We start from the raw sequence: 24,390 nt of genomic DNA, 5'->3' as shown, positions 1-24,390 counted from the left end.
AATGCTGTTACAGTCACAGTTATTGTATATGGCAGTGAAAGGGTACAAGTTAAAATAAGCCACGGAAGAAGTATAGGGAAGATCCAAAAATGATATCAAGTGGAGCTTCTGCTGTGCTCTTCCCAAGGAGTCATAAACGTGGTACTTGCCCACCGTTAATGTATGACAGTATATACAGAGTATTGCCAACTAGGAAAGCCCACCCAAGACTTTAGTGTCCAGAGTTTTTACTGGGGCTCTATCACATACTGTCCATTGCCTGTAATTTAATCTCTAGTTCCTCCTAGAAGCTCATGCTGATACTTCTAGTCTTCAGCCCCTCTCCCAGGCAGACAGTTCTGTTAAACAGGATGTCTCAGCAGATCACCTCCCAGTAGTCAAAGGCAAAGGCCAGACCTGTCTTTGAAATAACTTAATTTTTCACAGCACAAAACCATATTATGATTCCACATTTGACTGAGTTAATTTACCAAATATATGACCCAATTTCCTTGCATAAGAGGATGTTTTGCTAAAACTAATTCATCTGAATTGACCTTTTAATATCAGCCACTTATTAATTATCTCAACTATTTATGATCCACACAAAGTGCATACAGAACAGGCTTTACTCTACCCTAGACAGGGTGCATTGTTTGAAGGTAACTTCTGCACAGAAGGGAAAACTTTTCCAGGTGGCATCCAATCTGGTAGTTGCCTCTTAACCCTAAAAGCTGTGATTATCTTTGTTACAACGCTTAGTCCTTGATTTCAATTCAGAGGGTGCATTGGAGGGAGATTAAAGCAATTCCTGAGTAAAAGGTATTTTAAAGGTAATGCATTGAAAAAGAGGTAACCTTTTAAACTGAGCACTGCATGAATCTGTGAAGAAGGAAATTAGGGGCCATCAAGAATATGGTCAGTGAAAGCTCAGCATTCAAAATATGAGCAATTACAGAGAGAAAAACGGAGACCTTTTTGCAATTCAAATAAAAGCCTTGATAAAAGCATAGCCAGATTGTCCACATGCCAATGAATACATAGCTGTCACTTCTGTAGCAGTCCATAGGAGTTAGGATTGGAGATTTGGAGAAAGATTCATAAAGCATGTGTGACATGAGTATAGATTTTGAAAGAGATTTATAATCAAGCATGCAGAAATGAGGGGAAAAGGCATTCCAGACTAGAAGAGCATTATGATCCCAGACAAGGAGGATAAGTCATGTCCAGGTATTTGTAAGAAATCTAACAGATCGACGAGTAAAGGGAGAATCTTGCCTCGGGTTGGAGGGAGAAACAGAAGTTAAGATTTGGAGACAATTGCACATGAATACAATTGTGGAAGGTGAGCATAAAGTCCACATGTTATCCACAAACCAGGAGGATAACTCTGAAGTTTTGGAAGATTAAGTGATGTGTGCAAAGAAGTATTTTTGAAATATTCTTTAGGCAGTATTATAAGGAATAGATTGAAGTAGAGAAAGACTGCAAACCATATCATTTGCCCTTCTCTTGAGCATGTTATTAGCTTCCACTCATTTTTTGTGTCTTGCATGTGTACATGTAGCATGGCTGAATTTCAGAGACATGAAACTCTGGAATTCAGATATGTAAACTTATTTTTCTTTATCAAACTATTTTTATTGTAAGTCTCCATTATATTGTTGAAAGCATATTTAATCCCAATTAGTGCTTATTCAGTCATTTCAGCTGCAAAACTTAAATTCAGGATTCTCCCACCACCTTCATCTCCCCTGAGCTAAATCCATGCACCAAAGCAGACTGATATATTAGCATAATGTGGATGGGAGAAGAAGAAGTGTGTGTTTCACACTTGGCCAGTGTCAGCTTTTGTCCTTAAAAGATGTAGTCTTTGCTCATTGGCCCCTAGGTTTACTGCCATCTACTGCTGAAGTCCCAGCTTCTTTATGGAGTTTGACTTCTGGGTCAATAAACCCCATGTATAAATTGTTTTGCCTCACCATTACCATGATGTGCCTTCTAATTTTTAAAACTTTCTCAGTCTGTGCAGTTGGCAAATTCTGTATACACTCCCATGCCATTTTGAGGTGAAGGTGACACATTTTGGGGGTGGTGAAGTGGAGATAGCAGATATTATCTCAGTAAGATCCCCTGATAAACTTTCCCTGACTTGGGCAAAATCTCAGCCTGGATTGTCCATCCTAACATACCAAGCTGGTGTGCAAATTTCTGTGTGAGGCTACATCCTGGCAGAAAAAATACAGGTACTCTGCGTTTTCAGATACCTCCCAAATTTAAATAGGGTTTCCATCTCTATTCCTCTCACCTCTTTCTAGCTGTTAATTTTATTGTTTTCTCCAGGCCATCAAAAATTATTTATGATTAGAAAAACCATTACAACACCATTCAATCTGTCCAACCATTTTTTTGTGACAGCATAAACATTCTTTTCTGAGAACTTGAGGCCTTTTGCAATTTTCCTTCAAATACTTTTCTCGATTGGTGAGACTCTTGCAGTCGAAAAAGTTGGAAGAAGATCAGAATGGTCAGGTAAGTACATTCTAGAATTTGATCTCCAAGGGTTGAAAACTGGCTCTGTCACTTACCGTCAGTATGAAGTGATGCAAATTGCTTTACTTTGTCATTGTAAAATGTAAGTTAGAATTACCTACATTAGCTGGAATATTCTTAGGATCAACTCATTTAAGTATACAAGTCTTAAACCAGCATGTACATAATAGTATTTAATAAAATTGAGCCATCTTTTTATTCAGAGTATTGTGCCAAATGCAGGTGTCTCACAAATCTCTACATCAGAATTTCTCAACCTCAGCATTATTATTAGTTGAAGTCAGATGGTTATTTGTTGTAGGAAGCTGCAGTGCATTGCAGGGTGTTTTGAGACCTCTCTGGCCTTGACCCAATAGGTTCCCTAGTGTGATAGCCAAATATATTTTTATCTTCTAAGATATCTTCTGAAGTGAGCAAAATCACCCTAGGCTGAGAACCACCACATTAAAAATGGAAGTCAAAAGTTCCCGTGGTGGCTCAGTGGGTTGAGAACCCAACACGGTGTCTGTGAGGATGTGGGTTCAATCACTGGCCTCACTCAGTGGGTTAAGTACCTGACATTGCTGCAAGCTCTGGTGTATGTCACAGATGCAGCTTGGATCCAGTGTTGCTGTGACTGTGGTGCAGGGCAGCAGCTACAGCTCCAATTCAGCCCCTAGCTAGGAACTTCCATATGCTAGGTATGGCCCTAAAAAGCAATGAAATAAGATAAAATAATTAAAATTGTCTTTGTTCAAGTACAGGTACATAAGAAAACTTTTGGGTAAGTAGATATGTCCATTACACTGATTATGTAATTTCATAAGTATGTAAAGATACCAAAACTTGTCAAACTATACACCTTAAAGTACAGTTTAATGTATATCAGCTATACTTTCCTTATTGTATGTCAATTAAACTTCCTAGTTTAAACCTTTTGTACACAACAAGGTAAATTTATCATCTTATGTAATAAAACGTCCTGAAGACCACAGTTAAATCAGCATTCTATCTATTTTTTTAAATTTAACTTTGGTGGAATATAGTTGATTTACAATGTTGCATTAGTTTCAGATGTACAGCACAGTGAATTGGTCACACATATAAATATATCCATTATTTTTTCCCATATAAGTTATTACAAACTATTGAGTAGATTTTCCTTTGCTACACAGTAGGTTCTTGTTAATCATCCATCTTGTACACAGTAGTGTGTATTATTTTAACATCAAGGTTGCTATGTTTGACAACTGTAAGCTTTACCACTCATTGTATTAGAATGACCACAGCATCTCTAGGTATTGTGTTCCTATGCTACAGACTCTAAATGCAAGAAAAAAAAAAAGTGGGGGGTACATGCTGTCCTAGGTATTTTTCATTTTTATTTTTTTAAATTTTTCATTATATTATAGTTAATTTACTATTTTTTTTCAATTTACACCAAACAGCAAAGTGACCCAGTCGTTCATAGATGATAGATAGATAGATGATAGATGATATAGATGGTAGATAGATAGATAGATAGATAGATAGATAGATAGATAGATAGATATTCTTTTTTTTTATAGTACCTTCCATCATGTTCTAACCCAAAGATTGGACATAATTTCCCTGTGCTGTACAATTTGACCCCATTGCCTATCCATTCCAAATGTAATAGTTTGCATCTACTAACCCAAAAATCCCTGTCCATCCAACTCGCTCCCCCCTACCTGCTAACAAACACAAGTTTGCTCTCAGTGTCTGTGATCTGTTTCTGTGTAGCTACAATCACTTGTGCTATATTTTAGATTCTACATATAAGTGATATCATATGGTATTTGTCTTTATCTTTCTGACTTGCTTCACCTCACTTAGAATGAGAAGCTCTAGTCCCATCCATGTTGCTGCAAATGGCATTATTTTGTCCTTTTTATGGCTGAGTAGTCTTCCATTGTATACATGTACCAAATCTTCTTAATCCATTCATCTGTCAATGGACATTTTATGATCCAGCACTCAAACTCCTGGGCATATATCTGGACAAAACTTTCATTCAAAAGGATATATGCACCCCTACATTCTAAGTATCTTTTAAAGAGTAAAGATAGCTTTCTTAAGAAACTTTCCCTCACCTATGGCTGGTCAGAATTTCATGACATGAAATTCTAGCAAAGACAATGGAAATATATATTGGCTTACCATATATACTTCAACCCCTAAAACATATGGATTGCCCAATATATGAATAAAATCAGAATCCTAATAACAAGGAAGATGAATGTAAATGTCTTTAGGGAGAGTTATCCCATAGCGACTGACAAAATCATTAAGAGGCTGTTCAGTTAGGATTCTTTCATCAGCTCCTTGGTGAGGGTAAATGAATTCCTTATTGCTAACAAAAGATATAATTATTTTAAAACTGGGGGAAAATGTTGGGGTGGAAAAGCTTTTGAAAAATTCTTAACTCATTCAAAATTGTTTTTAGTGAGGTATTTTTTTTTCTGATTAGGGCTGCATCCTCCGCATAGGATCCTAGGATAGGGTCTAATGGGAGCTGCAGCTACCAGCCTATGCCACAGCCACAGCAATATGAGATCTGAACCACATCTGCAAACTACACCACAGCTCACGGCAATGACAGATCCTTAACCCGCTGAGCAAGGCCAGGGATAGAACCTGCATCCTCATGGAACCTAATTGAGTTCATTTAATGGAAGAGCCATGAAGGGAACTCCTGTAATGAATTTTAAGTAGCTTTTTTTCACACTTCAAAGATGAATCAGTGCTTATACCATTTGCATATTCTCCTGATGTCTAATATTAATTGGAATTGAGCGATGTTTTAAAATATAAACAAGCATTGGGTGTTGCCGTCTTGGCACAGTGGAAACAAATCCAACCAGGAACAATGAGGTTGCAGGTTCCATCCCTGGCCTCTCTCAGTGGGTTAAGGAACTGGCGTTGCCATGAGCTGTGGTGTGTATCACAGACACGGCTTGGATCTTGTTGCTGTGGCTGTGGCATAGACTGGCAGCTGTAGCTCTGATTGGACCTCTAGCATGGGAACCTCCATATGCCACAGGTGCAGACCTAAAAAGCAAAAATTAAAAAATAATAATAATAAAATAAATAAAATAGAAACAAGCACTGACCTGGGGTAAGTGAAAATGGAATTGATGAAATCTCACTTTGGAATATCCTTCTGTGCATCAAATGCATCCATCAGGCCAAAGATCATGGTCAGGACAGATACCAAGAGGGTAAAAAGAATCTGATGAGTATGTTTTTGAGTGTGTACATAAAACTACAAAAGTTCTCCACTGAGAAAACTTTAAGAAAAAAAAAAAACAAGATTTTTTCAGACAAATGTATAGAAAGCAAATAAATTATAAAGTGGGAAGGTCTAAGAATTACTAACTACAATGATGGATGTACTGTCGATTCTGGGATTACTTCCCAGTTTCAGCACAAATCCTAGATTAGAATCCACATGAATCTTTAATCCAGCTTCTATCTCTCACATCAATGGAAGAGAAGAAGAGAAATCCAAAGTCTCTGTACTAAATCAAGTGGACAGAGCCTGGTAGTTGATATTTCACCAATTTCTGGAGACTAGGCACACCCTAGTCTTTCATTTCCTCTGTGGGATAAATAGCTTGAAAGATCCAGAAAAAACAAAGTGATGGAAGGATCTAAAAAGACAGTACATCTTCCATTTATAAAGTAAATAAGTCACAGGGATGAAGTGTTCTGCATGGGAATAGAGTTAATAATTTCATCATAACTTTATATAATGACAGTTGGTAAATAAACTTACTGATGAATGAATCATTTCGTAACACATAAGAATATCCAATCACTGTGTCATACACCTGAAACTAACATAATATTAAGAGTCAGTTAACTTCAATAAAGGGTAGCCTACCTAACATTACTAAATAAAAATAAATTAATTAAAAGACTAATATCAATACATCTTCCTACATTACCAGGTATGAAAACTTGAACAGGTCCTTTTGACACCTTCTTTCCAAAGTACTAAGTACTGACACAGGGGGCTGGAGAACAGGAGGACATATTACTTGCCTTGTTTTGATCACAGTAACCCAAACCAGGGGGTTTCTCTTCTTTTATACTTTTACTTTATAAAATATAACTGCTGTCTAAATTCCCCAAATGAGGCTGTTGATTTAAAATGGACATATCTGGATAACTATCTTGACTGAGTTTCTCTTTCCACTGCATTCTTCTTCATGCTAAGTGATCCAGTTGCTATCTTTGCAGACACCGTGAGTGACCTGACCGATGAGGCAGCAGGTGGGGATGGGTGGATAATATGCTGGGTCTATCTTCAGGTAGGTTTAAATAATGAAAAACAATGTTTTAAGTTTCTGCTAACAGAAAGCATTCCACAGAGAGGACAACACCTGAATATCTCAAGTTTAACTTCAGATCACCCTTGAATGTGAACGGGATGAGGTGTTCCATGCCTTTTTTCTGGGTTTGGTCTGGTGGAGATTCCCTTTTCAAATTTATTGCTGCTTCACCCCCTTCTTTTGAAAACAGACTTAAAAGAACCATAACACTTCCAAATGTTAAGAGGTTTGGACCCAGATCCATTGAATATGTTTTTCAAAAAGGTAAGTACTTTAATTTGCTTATCAATTACTATACAGCACTCTTAAATCACTGTGAGGACAGGAACCAGAAACTCTTGGCTGATTAGAGCTTGAAACCATCTGCTTCTCTAAATTCCCCCTGTTGCTCTCCTCAAGACAATTCCTAGTTTCCTGGTCAGAGGGTACAAATTCTTTTGTATGTTTCAACAATCCTCCTGCACAGTACACATATCTTCAAAATGCCTTTGTCAAATGCAGACATTATTGAAATGGGACTGGAAAGGGAAGCTAGCATCCCAACTCTTCTGTCTGGCTAACAAGAGAGTGTATATCAATTCCATCCACTGCTTTAAAAATGGACTTCACAATGTCCCCTCTCCTCATGCTTTACCCCACACTCTCCATCTTGAGTTCACTGCTTTAGAAAAGTTTACGCACCTTTCACCCATTCATCCTCCATCCTCTTCAAACATCTTCCCTCCCTACATCTACATGTTTGTGACAATATGCCTTCAAATCATTCCTCGACTCTCATTCATTTTTAAAGAACATGACATCTAGTGTAATGTATGAATATTTATTATGAAATGATAAGCACTTAAGAAATTCTAAGTATTCTAGAAGACTGGATGTAACTGTAATAAAAATGTAACTTGCAACCTGTTTGGGAATTCATTGTTTAATTGGCTAGGAATGACATTCATTCTCCAGATGTCCTCATCCCAGGTGTTCACAGCTCATTATAAATGACCATCAATAGAAGTTCCAGTGGAATACTCACAAAGACAGCTCTGCCCCAGTGGTTTAAAATATGTCCATAATAAATTAATGGATTAGCAATGAGATCCTGCTGTGTAGCACTGGGCATTATATCTAGTCACTTAGGATGGAGCATGATAATGTGAGAAAATAGAATGTGTACATGTATGTGTAACTGGGTCACCATGCTGTACAATAGAAAAAAAATTGTATTGGGGAAATAACTATAAAAAAATAATAATAATGAAAAAAGTTCACAATAAATTAAATCAAAAAATAAATAATAAAAGCCAAAAAACTGAGTTGTTTCCATTGTCAACATCTTCGGCATTAAATTCATCCTAAAGGAAAGTATGATGCGATAAATCAATCCACAATGGTAATAAAATTTGAACTACTCATAGAAACTACAAGTTTACCATTTTTTTTTTTTACATTTATTCTATCAAGGGAGCTGGAGTAGGTGAGAATGTACTATTCACTTGTGCAATGGTTCCTATAAAGTTATATGAGATACTTTTTTTTTACTATTTTTATGAAAGCATAGGCAAATGAAAAAGAAGAACCTATTCCTGAAGACAATATACATTTGAGGGTCTACTGTGTATCATGAACAATGTTTTACACACACACACACACACACACACATGCTATGTTACATATCTTTTATTACAGTAATCTTTAATCTTATAAGAACTCTGAAAGAGAGGTAATAAGCACTTTTTCCTGATAGGAACATGAGGCAAGCCTAAGGAACCTACTCAAGGCACAGGCAAGAGTTGTAGAAGGGTGCTTTCTTACTCTGGCTTATCTAGTCCAAAGCCTACATGCTTTTTACCATATCATGGAAGAAGGCAGGATCCCTGGGGAAATTTGTCAAGTGAAGATCATTTAAATATCTGCTCTACCAAAGTCATTTTACTAGAATTTGGCCAAGTCTGAGGTGACTCAGACTCTGGAGGTATTCAAAAGACTCCAGCTTTCTGCAAATTACATCTGAGTTATAAATAACAAAGAAACAAAGGAAGAAACACCCTCAAATATAGGGACTGAAATAACATCTAACAACTCTAAGAGTGTATTAACCTGACTACACATCAGAGTGTATGATATATTTACAAAAAGAAGTAACTTAAACTCCAAATGAAAGGAATGTTGCCATATTAGATACATGTAGCTATGATCTAAAGGGATGTTTTCCTTGCAAAAGAGAAGCTTAACCTCTCCAGTCTCTTCTGGGTGTTTACCCACAATATGTTGGGGAAAATATGTTTAACTAAATGTAAAACTATAAATTATCTTCACCCAAATGACAAGCAGGAAAGCTAATTTACTCTTTCTGCCGATGCAGAATGACCATCAACAACGAAATGTCAAGTAGTACAGAAAAACTCTGAAAGAAAGATATCGTGCAACACAGTTACAGCTTAGCCATAAGAAAAGCAACCACGATCAATGCAAAGGGATAATTAAAGCATTCTTTCATATCATCATTAGTGACAGCAAACACAGCCTAGACTTATTAGTAAACCACAGGTGCAGTCTGACTAATGGAACCCACTGGCAGCCTCAATAAATATTCCATTTCTGAGAGCTTTTGGAAAGAAAGCAGCTTAAGGAGAGAGGAGGAGGAGAAATGCTTAATCAATTTCCTTTTAAGATCATTGCTGCTTATAAAGTTATAAATCAGTCTTTCATGTGTTCCTTAAGAGTCTAAGACAACGGGTATAAAGGGAGAAAATAGTCTTGCAAGGACTCATTGCTATTATTGATCTAAAACAACAGATCATAAAAACAGTTTGAACCACTGTCCTTTTTTCCAAATGCATGAAAACATCATAGCTAATCAACCATCATATTGTCAAGCTCAGTCACACACAATCCTATCCTCACTACTTTAGCGCTTTTCTTCTTCTCTTGTTATTTCAAGCATTTACTTTGAAGTCAAAAAAAGGATAAAATCATTTTGAAGTGTGCTGAATGTATGGGCCTTTTAATAGAAGGACATTTGCAAAAGTAGAAAAGAGCATGTGGCATGATCGAGGGGAAATAACAGACTCACAATCTCTTACAAAGTTAGGGTTCTTAGAAGAAGAAACGTTTTAAAGTTATGTTCAGCATAGAAGGGCCTCCATTACACTTTAAGTTCATTTCTCTTCTGAGTCATCCAAAAAGATTTAAATCTGGTATATATTCATCTTATGATGTTCTGGAAAAGACATAAAACAAAGCACAGCAATTAGTTTGAAAAGTATGACAATATCCATGAAATATAAATGAGAATGAAAACCAGGCAGCATATGGCAAAACAAAAAGCTTTAAAGTCAAAGAGTCAACATAAGGGTAAGAATTTATCTTCCCACATGGTCAGACATTAATTTGTTTTGCTGACTTCAATGCTTCTCTGAAAATACCCATTGTCTTGGTTAAAATAAATCAGTGGAGTTCCCGCTGAGGGTCAGCCAGTTGAGAACCTGACATCGTGCCCATGAGGATGAGGATTTGATCCCTGGGCTGGCTCAGTGGGTTAAGGATCCAGCATTGCTGCAAGCTGTGGCGGAGGTCTCAGAGGCAGCTTGTAGCCCAGACCTGTTGCTATGGCTGTGATATAGGTTGGTAGCTGCAGCTCCAATTCAACCCCTAGCCCAGGAACTTCCACATGCTGCAAGTGTGACCCCAAAAAGCAAAAAACAAACAAAAACAGATCTTTACTATTCACCCATTAAGAAGAGACATACATCTTATAATTATTAATATTTTTTTAGGTCTCTACTTATTCTGATTTACACAGGCTTGGGGAGTAAAAGGTGTTGCAAAACAATTTTTTCTGATGCATAAAATACTCTAAAACCCCTGATATCTAATAAGCTAGATAGCACAGAATCTGCTTCAGTATTTAGCAAACATAAAACATATGATCTATGAAGTTTCTTCTACACATTTCAGAACAAAGGCTTTTAAATAAGGTAGTTTAAATAAATTCGCCAAAATAACATTTTAAGCGATTCAGAAATTTGTGAAATTTACCACAAATATAGCTGGATTCAAGTTTCAGATTTAATTTTTAAACTAAAGTTTCATCAGGCATGGACTAAACCTCTCATTAAACTTTTCGCTCCTGATGGAAGTTGGCCAAACCTGTGGACTAAGACAAAGAATTTACATTTAGTTTTAATTGGCTTCCCATACTCTTAGATTTAAAATTCATAGTAAAATTTGTGCAGGAGATATATTCATTTCTGTTGCTGTGTGAGAAATTACCACAAATTCAGTATTTCATAATAATCTGCTTATTACTTCACAGTTCGAAAAGTCTGGTTATAATTATGTTCTCTGCTCAGGGTCTTGCCAAGCTGAAACCAGGTAGTGAGAGAGTGGAGCTGTGGGCCCATCTTGAGCTCAGGACCCTCTTCCAAGCTCATTGAAGTTTTGTCCAGCATTTGTTTCTGTATAGTTGCAGGACTAAGGTTCCTGTTACCTTGCTGGCTATCAACTTGGGACTGCTCTGAATTCCTGGAGACTACTCACTCTTCCCTATCACGTGGCCCTCTCCACAACATGGCAGTTTGTTCCTTCAACACCAGCATGAGAATTCCCTCATTTGGAATCACTTTACCCCTTTTAAGACTTTACCTGGTTAGCTCAAGCCCATCCTAAAAATCTCCCTTTTGGTTAACTCAAAGTCAACTGATTAGGGACCTGCATTGTATCTGCAAAACCCCCTCTACCTACTATTGTAAAATAATCAGGGGAGTGATATTTCATCATTTCCACAAGTTCCACTCAGAGCAAAGGAGGAGGAATTTTACAGAGTGTGTACACAAAGGTGAGAATGTTAGAACCCTGTTACCATAGATCCTTGTAAGAATAACGCTACCAGAAAATGCTAGTATCTATGTTGAAAAGTTAGCCTTTCGTTTTTTGAAACAATAGGATTATTTCAATAGGATTTACTTATATACTTGACAGTGTAAAATGTTACAATCTATTACCACAAACCTTTGGATGTCATATGTGCTCCTGCTATGAAAATATATTTGTTCTCTCTCAAATGTAAAGCACACTACTGAACCAGGAAAAAAGAAATCAACTTTGGTTAGGTTAGCCTCTTTCTCCTCAGTGTAGCTCAGTCAGTTTCTAAGCTATACACCAAAGTTACGTAGATCCTATGTTAGTCTGGAATGGATCATGGAAACCATTAGCTCATTATGGAGTTGAAACTGGAATTCATGATGCCCCTATAGATATGGTATCTGATGTGCCAGCCACTGCATTCTGCTGTGCCCTCAGTTCTGCAGTGATGACACATTCCACAATTCCTTTACAATTGAGTAGCCCACAGGTCAGAGCATGCCTCAAGGGTATGCCTGAAAAGCTGTTTCCTGTGCGTTCAATAAAAAGACATGAGCTTGAACTTGCCGGTTGTAAAGCCTGGCAAATCCGTTTCACATTTTTCAATTTGTTTGCATGTAGCTCCTCTTCTCCAATCATTAACAAGATTTCTCAGTTGTATCTTAGAGACCAAGAAAGCTTCTAAGTAATTAAGATTTTTTCTCAATGAAATCTATTATGACTAGTTTCTAAAACAGTGATAAACACAAAAGAGGTCTTCAAAATGTTTATTCATTATGATGAATATGGACGTACAAATATAATTTGGAATATGAGGAGAAAGGCACATGCATGTAGATGGTTTTTAAACAGGTTCTTTTATATCTGGATACACATGTAGTATGTATCTTTCTATATTTAATTTTTTAAGTGCTCCATTATTTAATAAAAGCCTCATGAGCTGAGACTATGGTATAACATTGCACAAGGTTTCAGTATGCAGTGAGAACACAATAAGGAATATAGATAAACTGATTACAACTAACATGACATTCCAAAGTCTACAGTTTTCTACAAAGCCCATAATTATATCCACAATTGATTTTCACTTTCTTCTCCATTAAATAATTTTCCAAAAGTATTTTGTAGATACCTAGTCTTTCGAATCTCTTCAAAGAAAGCATCATGTAGCCCTTTAACTTAGGGAAAACTTTATTCAATTCTTTGCACTTTTCAAACTTATGTCAAGGACAAATACAAGTGACCCTGGAATATTTCTTATTGATCTGGCCTTACCTTCCACAGAAAGAAAGAATAAGGCAATCAGATGGTCTTTATAAACTCTGGCATGAAAACATCTTACTTAAAATGTCTTGTGGTCATTGATTGGGACCTAGCCTCCCCTACATGATAGGAATGATTTATGTAAGTCTAAAAAGTAGAACATTGTTCTTAAATATAGGAATCCCTGCAGTTTAGAAAGTTGGAGACTGGAGACAGGATTGAGATGGCAGAATAGAAGGACTGGAGCTCAACTTCTCTCCTAAAAACAACAAAATTCACAACTAAAGACTGAGAAATCTCCACCCAAAAGGACCGGAAACCTTAAAAAAATACTCTACTCCAGAAGAAAAAGAGGAGGCCACATCCAAGAGGTAGGAGGGGGAATTTCATGATATAAGCAACCCCATACCTCCCGGGTGGGAAGCTCCACAGACTGAAAACTAAATGTGAACCAGAGAGACTCATCTACAGGAGTGAGAGTTCTGAGCCTCATATCAAACCCTCACCTGCGGGGATCTGGCACTGGGAGAAGGATCCCCTGGAGCACCTGGCATTGGAGGCCAGTGGGACTAGTGTGCAGGAGCTCCACAGGACTGGGGGAAACAGAGACCCCATTTTTGAAAGGCACACATGGACTTTCACATGCACTGCGTTCCAGGGCGAAGCAAAGTCTCCATAGGAATCTGGGTCAAACCTGACTGCAGTTGTTGGAGGACCTCCTGGGAAAATAGGGGTGAATGTGGCTTGTTGTGAGGGAAGGACATTGAAGGCAAAGCTCTCGGGATAATTCAGCAGTGCACCTTTCTCTGGAGGTGGACATTTTGGGAAAATCTGGCCCCATCCATCAGTCAGCACTGATAAGCCCCAGGGCAAACAACAATCCAGGTGGGATCACAGCCCCGCCCCTCAGTAAACAGGCTACCTAAAGACCCCTCAAGCACACAGCCACCTCTAATCCCATCCAGAGACTAAGCCCCACCCACCAGAGGGATTAGAATCAGCTCCACCTACCAGGGGGCAGGCATCAGCCCCTCCCATCAGGAAGCCTACAGCAAGACCCATACCAACTTCAGCCACAGGGGGGCAGACACCAGAGTAAGAGAGGCTACAACTCTAGTATCTGTAAGAAGGTCACCACGCCAAAAACCTATAAAAATGAAAGGACAGAGAACTATAACTCAGATGAGGGAGAAAAGAAAAACCCCAGAAGATCAGTTCAGTGAGGAGGAGATTCTTAGCCTCCAGGAAAAAGACTTTAGACTGTTGATACTGATGATGATGCAAGGCTTTGGAAATAAACTGGAGGCAAAAATGGATAACTTACAGGAAACACTGAGAAAAGAGGTACAAGATATAAAACTTAAACAAGAAGAGATGCAAAATACAATAACGGAAATAAAAACTCACTAGAAGCAGCCAACAGCAGAATACAGGAGGCAGAAGAACGAATAAGCGAGGTGGAGGACAGATTAGTGGAAATTATGGATGCAGAACAGAAAAGAGAAAAAAGACTGAAAAGAAATGAAGAGAGTCTCAGAGAACTCTGGGACAACAATAAATGCACCAACATCCATATTATAGGGGTGCCAGAAGGAGAAGAGAGAAAGAAGGGGACAGGAAAAATATTCCAAGAGATAATAGCCGAAAACTTCCCTAACATGGGAAAGGAACCACTCACTCAAATCCAGGAAGCTCAATGAGTACCATATTCCAAGGAGGAATACTGAGACCCATATTAATCAAACTGACCAAAATTAAAGACAAAGAGAAAATCTTGAAAGCAACTAGGGAAAAGAAACACGTAGCATACAAGGGAACCCCAGTAAAGTTATCAGCAGATTTTTCAGCAGAAACTCTGCAGGCCAGAAGGGAGTGGCATGACATACTTCATGTGATGAAAGGAAAAAACCTCCAACCAAGATTCCTTTACCCAGCAAGGCTCTCATTCAGATTTGAAGGGGAAAGCAAAAGCTTCACAGATAAGCAAAAGTTGAGAGAGTTCAGCAACACTAAACCAGCCTTACAACAAATACTAAAGGAACTTCTCTAGGCAGAAAAGAAAAGACAGCAACCAGAAACAAAAATGCCACAAATGACAAGGCTCACCAGTAAAGGTATATACACAGTAAAGACACAGAATCATCCATGCACAATTATCCCACCAAAATCAGAAATCGTGAGAAGAGGTGGGTACAAATGCAGGACACTAGAGATGAACTTGCAATTAAGAGAACAATAACTTAAAACAATCTCATATACACATAGACTCTTATATCAAAACTTCAGAATAACTGCAAACCAAAAATCTACAATTGATACACAAACAAGGAATCTCTGGAGAAGAAATATATCTCATAGTAAATAAGTGCATAATCCACCATGAAGGGGGTCATTTGACATCATTCTTGGAATGCTGAAGTCTTCTTACATCTGATTCTGACTTCCTCTCCAACAAAGAATTTATGATAACTATAACTGAATAATGCCACTGTACAATTAAATAATACAGTTCTACAATTGTATTATTAATAACCATTTCTCTCCATGGTACAATGTAAGGTCTATATTGTCTTGTTTATCACATTACCTAGAATGGTGTAATGCCTATATTGAAGAATGAATAAGATGTAACAAATTGTGAGGACATATTTATATAGTTACACTGTTTTTTAACCAATTTATGCATTTTATATTTTACTTATTTTCAGAGGGTGTATTATTTTTGTTATTCTTACCAGTTAAGTTATTCTTTTTATTATGCTACATAAAATATTTAATGGTATATAAGGCTTTCTTCTTTATAAGTTTTAGTTGCATAATATAACAATTTTAATATAATGCTAATCTTTAAAGAAAAATTGAAATGTAATAGATAATACTAAATAGTAAGGATGAAAGCCATACAAAATGGGATAAAGTATAGAATAAATTTCCTATTTGTCTCAGCATATTTTCCATTCCACTTCTCCAGAGGGAGTCACTTAATCTGTTTCTTAAGGTCCGTGATATAATAATCTGTGTGAATGTAATTGTGTCTAAACTTATGTATTTTATTCTGTAAAAAAAAATAAAATTTCAATAAAAAAATAAGAAAAAAAAAAAAACCATGAAAATTAGGAGTTCCCACTGTGGTGCATCTGCAGCACCAGAATGGAGGTTCTATCCCCTACCCAGCACAGTCAGTTAAAAGATCAGGTGTTGTGGCAGCTGTGGCATAGGTCATAACTGTAGCTCATATCTAATCCCTGGCCTGGAAACCCCATATGCTGTGATGAGACCAAGAAACATAAATAAATAATATTAAAACCTAAACATTTTCACAGAAACCTATGCACCTCTTACACTCTTTTCAGTTTTCCAGTTGTCCAAAGATCCATGTCACTTAGTTTGGGGCTGACTTAGGAGTAAATTAATTTCATTAATTAATTCACTTAATTCTGCAAATGGATACTATGTAAAGTGAGCTGACAGGAGGGACTATTTCGAAAATTTATTTTCTTTTTCTTTTCTTACCTGTCACTGCATGTAGCACATACTAAATGTTAACAGCAGATTTCTTGAATGGATTTTTTTGAAATTTCTTTCATCACTTCTTTTGATATAAATTTCCAGAAGTTCACTCAAAGACTTCCATAAACCTCCCAGGAAAGCAAGTTGTTGAGTATTCCTTGATTTTTATTTTCTGGGCAAATACTTACACAAGCCCCCATAAGACCTTCAATAGACAACTCCTCAATATGATGAAAGTCAAATCTAAGACAAAAGAGACTGAAAAATGATCAGCATAAGAAAATCGAAGTAAAGGTAACCTAAAGGTCAAATGATAAATTAAGAATGAAGAGTTAAAATGTGGTTGTTGACCAATGAAAATTCCTGTTGTCAACAGTTATGTGAAGGGCATATCTTTTTCAGACTCTTTCCAACTGTCTGCCATGGTGACAGCAACCCTGTTTAATAAGTCAGTAGAAAAGAAATTACCTCTCTATCTTTGAAATTTTCATAGAGAAATCTATATTTTTATGTTTTCAGGGAAAAATAGAATAAAAAAATTCTGTTGTACTCAACTAAAAATAAATAAATAAATAAATAAACTCTGGCATGAAAATAGAAATTTTCCATATAATTTCCCATCGTATAATTATAGTTAATGATTGGTTAAAATTCTCCCATGAAAAGATAATCTGTATTCAAATAAGTTTGGGAGATCCTTATACTTTATACTTTCCATTCCCTCTCTCGAAGCATATCAGCATCTTAAAAGTTGGAGTGCGTAGCCATGTCTCCCATGGTAAACAAGGAAAGACAAAAACAAAGAAATTTGCAGATACACACAAAATTAAAAGAGCTCCTCTCAGATAACCCATAAGGAGGAGGGTGGGCCACAGATGGTAGATTGGGGAGCAGGTTATTATACTGAAGACTCCATTATGGTGAAATATCAGTAATCCCATAAATTAGACACATTTCCCAGCTCTGCTGGGAACTGACATCCTCAAGCAGAATATTTTTTTATCAATTCTCATTCTCTAGAAGTAGAGAGAGAACCAGAAACCCTTCATGGACCTTCTGCATTCTCTAAAAAGACAGCAGGTCTATAGCAAAGAGGTCATGGTAAGATTAATGGTCAACATCAGAGCTGGGACAACGAGGAGAAGCTTGTTTATCAGCATAATTCTGAAAGAAAAATTTTGTGTCAACCAGTAGTGACAGTGATGAAGCAAACATACATTGGTGAAAGACAATTGACTGTGTCACAGCTCCTAGGTGTTCGTTGACATGCATTTTGCAGAAGCTCAGGAAGGAAGAAACTCAGCCAGTAAACCCAGCAGCCAAGAAGTAAGAATTCCCAAGACAAAGTGGAAAGAAGAAGTCATCAGAAAGATAGATATGAAGCTCACACTGGAAACTTTTGGGCTTAATCACACTTTGTCATTGGGGAAAAAAATATGTCCAAGATACTGAGTCTATTTAAAACAGAAATAAATCAATATTCTCCTCTTTTTTTTTTTTTTCTAGCATCTACCTAAAGGAAGAATTTATTTAAAATATAGACAATAAGATGTGCTTTCTGTTCCTAACACTGGGGCCCATGTGCATTAAGACTTGAATTGGCTTTCCAAAAGTGGGACCTCTTGCCATTTAAAAGGGAAAGGCCCAGAGTAGGATTTCTGAAATTCAGTACCTTTGTCATTTAGGGATAGAAGTTTTTTTGCTTTAGACAGCTATTCTGCACATGATAGGATGTTTAGATATGTCCCTGGTCTCCGCTAACTAGCTACTAGTAATACCTACTCAATTGTGGCATATATTATATATATATGTATATATATGTGTGTATATATATATATGTGTGTGTGTATATATATATATGTGTGTGTGTGTGTATATATATATATATATATATAGTTGCACACACACACATTATATGTGTATATGTATATTTCTCCAGAAAAGCCACTCTCACAGTAATTCCATGTGTTCACCAACCCAGAAGCTCTTCAAACCCAGTCCTTTGGGTTTTTATAGAGGCTTCATTACATAGACATGATTGATTAAATCACTGGCCATTGGAAATTTATTCAGTCTCCAGACTGTCTCCCCTCTCTGGAGGCTAGGAAAGTAGGACTGAAAGCTCCAACTCTGTAATCACAGAGCATGTACCACTGGCAACAAGCCACCCACCTTAGATGCTTTCCAAAAGTCACCTTATTAATCCCTTGAGGTTACTTTGAAAATATATTCTCCCATTGTGTGAGTTGTCTTTTTGTTTTGTTTATGGTTTCCTTTGCTGTGCAAAAGCTTTTAAGTTTAATTAGTCCGTTTTTTTTTTTTTATTGTCACTGCTCTAGGAGGTGGATAGGAAAGATATTGTTGGAATTTATGTCAAAGAGGGTTTTGCCTATGTTTTCCTCTGAGAGTTTTGTAGTGTCTTGTTTTACTTTTTTTTTTTTTTAATCCATTTTGAGTTTATTTTGTGTATGGTGTTAGAGTGTTCTAATTTCATTCTTTTACATGTAGCTGTCCAGTGTTCCCAGTGCCACTTATTGAAGAGACTGTCTTTTCTTCATTATACATTCTTCCCTCCTTTGTTGTAAAGTAGTTGACCATAGGTGCATGGGTTTATTTCTGGGCATTCTATCCTATTCCATTGATCAACATTTCTGTTTTTGTGCCAGTATCATACTCTTTTGATGACTGCAGCTTTGTAATTTAATCTGAAGTCAAGGAGCCTGATTCCTTCAGCTCCATTTTTCTTTCTCAGGATTGTTTCAGCTATCTTCAAAATATACAAACTACTTACATAGTTCAATATCAAAAAAACAATCCAGTCATAAAATAGGAAGAAGATCTAAACAGATATTCCTCCAAAGAAGACAGGTAGATGGCCAAAAATCACATTAAAAGATGCTCAACATTACTAATTATTACAGAAATACAAATCAAACCTACAATGAGGTATCACTTCACACCAGTCAAAATGGGCATCATCCAAAAGTCTATAAACAATAAATGTTGGAAAGAGTGTGGAGAAAAGTGAACCTTCTACACTTTCGGTGAGACTGTAAATTAGTACAACCATTATACAAAACAGCATGGTGATTCCTCAAAAAACTAAATCTAAAACTACCATATGATCTAGCAATCACACTCCTGAGCATATATACAGAGAAAGCCATAATTTGAAGATACATGACCCCAATGTTCATAGAAGCACCATTTATGATAGCCAACACATGGAAGCAACCTAAATGTCCATTGACAGAGGAATGGATAAAGAAGATGTGGTTCATATATACAACAGAATATTACTTGGCCATAAAAAAGAATGAAATAATGCCATTTGCAGCAACACAGATGAACCTAGAGATTATCATAGTAAGTGAAGTAAATTGGACAAAGTCAAACATCATATGATATAACTTATATGCAGAATCTTAAAAAATAAAGATACAAATGAACTTATATATATATAAGTGAGCAAACATGAGTCTGCAGAGTGCATATTCTATTATCACATTCTCTCCTCAAATTCATTAGATGACACTTCAAGTTCCCTAACGCTTCTCCTTGTCCTTCTTGAGTTGTAGTGAATTATCAGGCATTTTAATACTGCAAAAAAAAATAAAATAAATAAACAAATAAAAAATGTGTATTTCATTGATTGACTGAATATCTAAATCTGCTAAAAGGTATTTTATCAGATTAAATTTGTTATTATTGAGTTAACACTGGTTTATAACATTATGTAAGTTTCACTTGTACAACATCATATTTCAACTTCTGTATGCACTACAGTGTGCTCATTACCAAATGTGCTTTGTTTCCCTTGCATGAGAAGACACTTCCAGAAAGACATTGCTAAGCATGATGTCAAAGAGCATACTGCCTATGTTTTCTTCTAGGAGTTTTATGGTTTCAGGTCTTATGTTAAAATCTTTCGTTATGAGTTTATTCTTGTATATGGTGTAAGATAATGGTCTAGATTCATTCTTTTGCTCTTAACTATGCAGTTTCCTAATACCATTTATCAAAAAGACTATCCTTTTCCCTGTCGATTAATGTTGAGAAACAACCCATTTATTAATACACAAACAAATTTTCTACCTATTGACTAAGCTAAATTCAAGATAATTAGGATGAAGAATTAGATTTTTAAAAATTGAAGTCTCTTTCATACAATTAAAAAGCCTATTTAATGATACCATGCCAGGCGTCCCCTCCATTAGCCAACAGACCACATGACATGCAGTAGGTAAAATTCCAGAGGTTTAACAATTGATTTTCCCTGAAAATTATGAAGGTAGGTGCAACACTAAAAACAACTAAGTAAGAGCCATCGTTAACAAAGCACGCTTATGGAAAAATTTTAAAAGATGAAAATGAATGCAGTTCTTTAAGAACGACCCTGAGTAACTAGTTAACTTAATATTGTTGCTAAGGAAACATCAATTGCTTACAAAAGAGGATTAATGGTAAGAAGAAACTAGATTCAAATAACAGACTGATTTCATGTTTTCATTGTACAGGCAGCATAACAAATCGATAAGAGCCTGTCAATTGAGTCTGTAATAGCCAAGCAACGCCATGTATAATCATAGAATACATATAACAGATGTGGCTTCCCACTAAAAAAGAAAAAAAAGCATCAAAACATATGCAAAGAAACATACTGGCTTAAATGTACATAAAATGCATGCTAAAGTGATCTGGAAAATAAGGCCACATACCCAATATCCATGAAATTAAGACAAGTCTAAATAAAGTAAACAGAAGTTTGCCAAATAAAATATTTCAAATTTATCTACTTATATTTAAGGATATTTGAAACTCTCATTTAGGAATGTCATTCAAAGGTGAAATTTAGACAGAAAAAAAAAGGCTAATATTCCCTTCAAGTTTCAGCTTCTTTAAAACAAGCAATAAATATTCTGACTTGCAGGTTCACACTGGCCCATAAACCACATTAGTCTTTGGCAAAGAGAGTGGAGGATGGGTTTCAGCATACTAGAATGGGCAGAGAACTTCCTTTTTATCTTGAAGGATGAATCAATGCACTTCATCAGCCTGTCTCAGAAAGGGAAGTTTATAGAATGGGCTTTACCAGCTCTCTGGGGCTATTTGCCAGTCAGCATCCTCTGCCTGGTAACCCAGGTGAAAGAAGGTGAGAGGGCCAAGGGATGCCTGCCCTTGAGATCCAACAAAGGTCTGAATAGTCTTTTACAGAAATGTCAAGTAAGCATCTGAAAGGTGCAAAACACAGGACTGGAAGTTGTAAGTTAATTTAATTAATGCATTTCCTTGAAAATAGAGCTTATCCATTCATGCCCTTAGAGAAATCCTCCTCCGTGGGAATCCCTTAGTTCCCTAAATTTACCTCCCTAGCAGTCCCATTCCCTTCCCATAGTGACCTTTTTATTCCTTCTTCCCTTGGAAAGGTCACCTTTTCCCAGAACACCCTCCACTTCCTGGAAAGTTCTACCTCTTCTACAGAACAAAAGTCTATTGATATCTTTGCCTCATCTTGCATATTTGCAAACTCTGCCAACTCAGACTTTAGCAAAACGTTAATGGAAGTTTTCTCTTGCCCAGGCTTCTGCTGATTCTGAGGGAAAACCACTGGCTGTGCATCCATAATTAGGAGCTCTTCCCCAGTAATGGCTGCAGTCATGTTCCTCTAGAATCATCTAAGAAAAGGCAAAGGGAATACAGTCTCTTAAGAGGAAAACACATTCTTCCTATTTAAGGATTTTCCGTAAGACCTTGAGTTACTGTGGCCAAGGAATGCTGCTTCCTTCTTGTCCTGCTTTCATTGCAAAGCACTTTCCTCTCACATAAAGGAATAATGGCTGTGTCTGAGCCATCGAATCAGAGATGGTGCATTTACCAAATGGATTTTCTCAGACTCCAAACGCTTCCCAGTGGGAAAGAGGGAGGATTGGTTTATCCCACTAGTATGCAGATCGTGTTCTCAGAAATACAAAAACATTAACAGCGTTACTGGACCCACAATTATTTTTACCAGCCACGTTTCTGTCTCACCATCACAGGTGAATTATTGGTAAAATTGCTAGACAATTTGGTCATAAAAATAGCAGTACTGCACATGACAAAAAATAGATCAAAGATTTACAGTTTCATCACTGACAGTAACTTAATTATGAAACTAATTATGGTGGAATCAACAACTTCACCCCATATTTATTTATTCATTCAACAAATGTGCAATGGACACTAATTACCTTTTAAGGGTGGGGTGACAGAAAGAAAAGCACAAAGGACAAAGAGAGCATCCTATCCGGGTCCATGGAGCCTTTGCATTTCTCTCCCACCTCCACCCAAGCGTTTCACTTAGCCATGTTTCTTTATTGCTCCCTAAAGTGAGAAACTCCACCCTGGAGTTTGTCAGCAAGCACCACACAGATAATGCCGAGCTGGCTTCTGCACACGTGAAAGCTGCAGTCAGAGATGCACGAACACACACGTCTCCCCTTTCCTCACAATCTCCCCATCGATCACTCTAAATTGTTCTGAGTGGTGCTGTGGTTTGGGTTTCTAGACAAGCATCAACCTTCGACACAAACAAACCGAAGGTGATTTCCCCTGTGAATAGCAGGCAGCTCACAGGTCTCCATGGCAGTGTGGAGCCAAGGGGCACACCAAATGCTCCATGAAATTCAGTGGGGGCAGGGCAGCCAGTTCTCACAGTAAGTTCACATGGCAAACCTCACTGGAATGGAGACAAGTGGTTCCCACTGTCATCACAATAATGGTTTCTGTTGCTCAGAGTGTAGAAATGGTGCCCGTGGGCTCTCTGGGGACCCTCTGACAAAGAGAAGCCAAGCAGCCAGCAATGAAGAAGCAGTGCAGCAAGAAGGAGGGTTCCATGTGACAGTACCTGCCTCAACAAAGGGAAAAGACTCGCAAAAGGCAAACACAATCCCAGCTCCCGGGTGAACTATACCTTGCTCCCAAGTGTACTCATGTCCACACCAGTGCTTCTGCGTGTGGCATCATCTTGACTCAGCACAATCACACCAAAAATGTATTTTTCTTTGGACTTCCCATTGTGGCCCAACGGAGACAAACCCAACTGGTATCCACAGGGATGTGGGTTTGATCCCTGGCCTCACTCAGTGGGTCAAGGATCTGGCTTTGCCATGAGCTATGGTGTAGGTTGCAGATGCGGCTTAGATCCCGAGTTGCTGTGGCTGTGGTGAAGGCTGACAGCTGTAGCTCCAGTTCAACCCCTACTAGCCTGGGAACTTCCATGTGCCAAAGGTGCAGCTATAAAAAGCAATATACATATATATATACATATATATATAATTTTCTTTATATATATATATACATATGCATATATATACACACATATATACATATACATATGTGTGTGTGCGTGTGTGTATACATTCTTCCTTGCAAGGGAAATGACTGGTGAGCAAACGGGTATACATTCTTAATAGGAAAATCTGTGCTCACACTTCCACTTTCCCCCTTCTTTCCAACTCAATTCTTCCTTCTTTTTCATGTTTTTCCAATGGTTTCTCCATCCCTTTCCTCCCTATCAGTATTTACTCACTAATCTAAAAAGTTTCTGTATCCTTATCTCTAGAATAACTTGGGCCTCTGAAAGGAAGGTTGGTGGGTTTGGAAGCTGATAGAACCTCTGGTATCTGCAGAACTCTGTGAGAAATGGATATTATCTGAGGGTGAGGGTGTCCTTGGATGTATTTCTGGACAGTGGCCAGCAATGGAGAAAAGAGATATTGGTGGACAAATCTTGAAAAGATGGCAGTGTCCTGGAAGGGCAGAAATGCTTTCATCCTAGATAACCCAATGCCCTAAGCAAAGAAAGAGAGAGAAGAGAGAAGACAATGCCCTTAATTACACCTCATCCTCAGTG

At 37.3% G+C, this 24,390-nt stretch overlaps 1 long non-coding RNA gene across 2 annotated transcripts in view; it reads right to left on the bottom strand.

Annotated features, from left to right (window-relative positions):
* Positions 1–4,985: 4,985 nt before the first annotated feature.
* Positions 4,986–24,390, bottom strand: part of LOC106510041 (uncharacterized) — a 39,463-nt gene continuing 20,058 nt past the window's right edge. Inside the window, exons 2-5 of one of the 2 annotated variants that reach the window (XR_001308158.3) lie at positions 16,500–16,739; positions 10,899–11,016; positions 5,481–10,080; positions 4,986–5,118 (exon numbers count right to left, since the gene is read on the bottom strand). This is a non-coding gene — a long non-coding RNA (uncharacterized LOC106510041). Of the gene's footprint in view, positions 5,119–5,480; positions 10,081–10,898; positions 11,017–16,499; positions 16,755–24,390 lie in introns of those variants that run through there. The other variant, XR_001308159.3, reaches the window with a different exon arrangement.

This window comes from Sus scrofa, chromosome 4 (assembly GCF_054392235.1).
Source record: "Sus scrofa isolate SSC_HxYL_T2T_F1_AM1 chromosome 4, Sscrofa_HxYL_maternal_Yorkshire_Landrace_v2.0, whole genome shotgun sequence".
NCBI lineage: Eukaryota > Metazoa > Chordata > Mammalia > Artiodactyla > Suidae > Sus > Sus scrofa.
The sequence above is the reverse complement of the archived record's forward strand: the minus strand, read 5'-3'. Positions and strand labels throughout refer to the sequence as shown.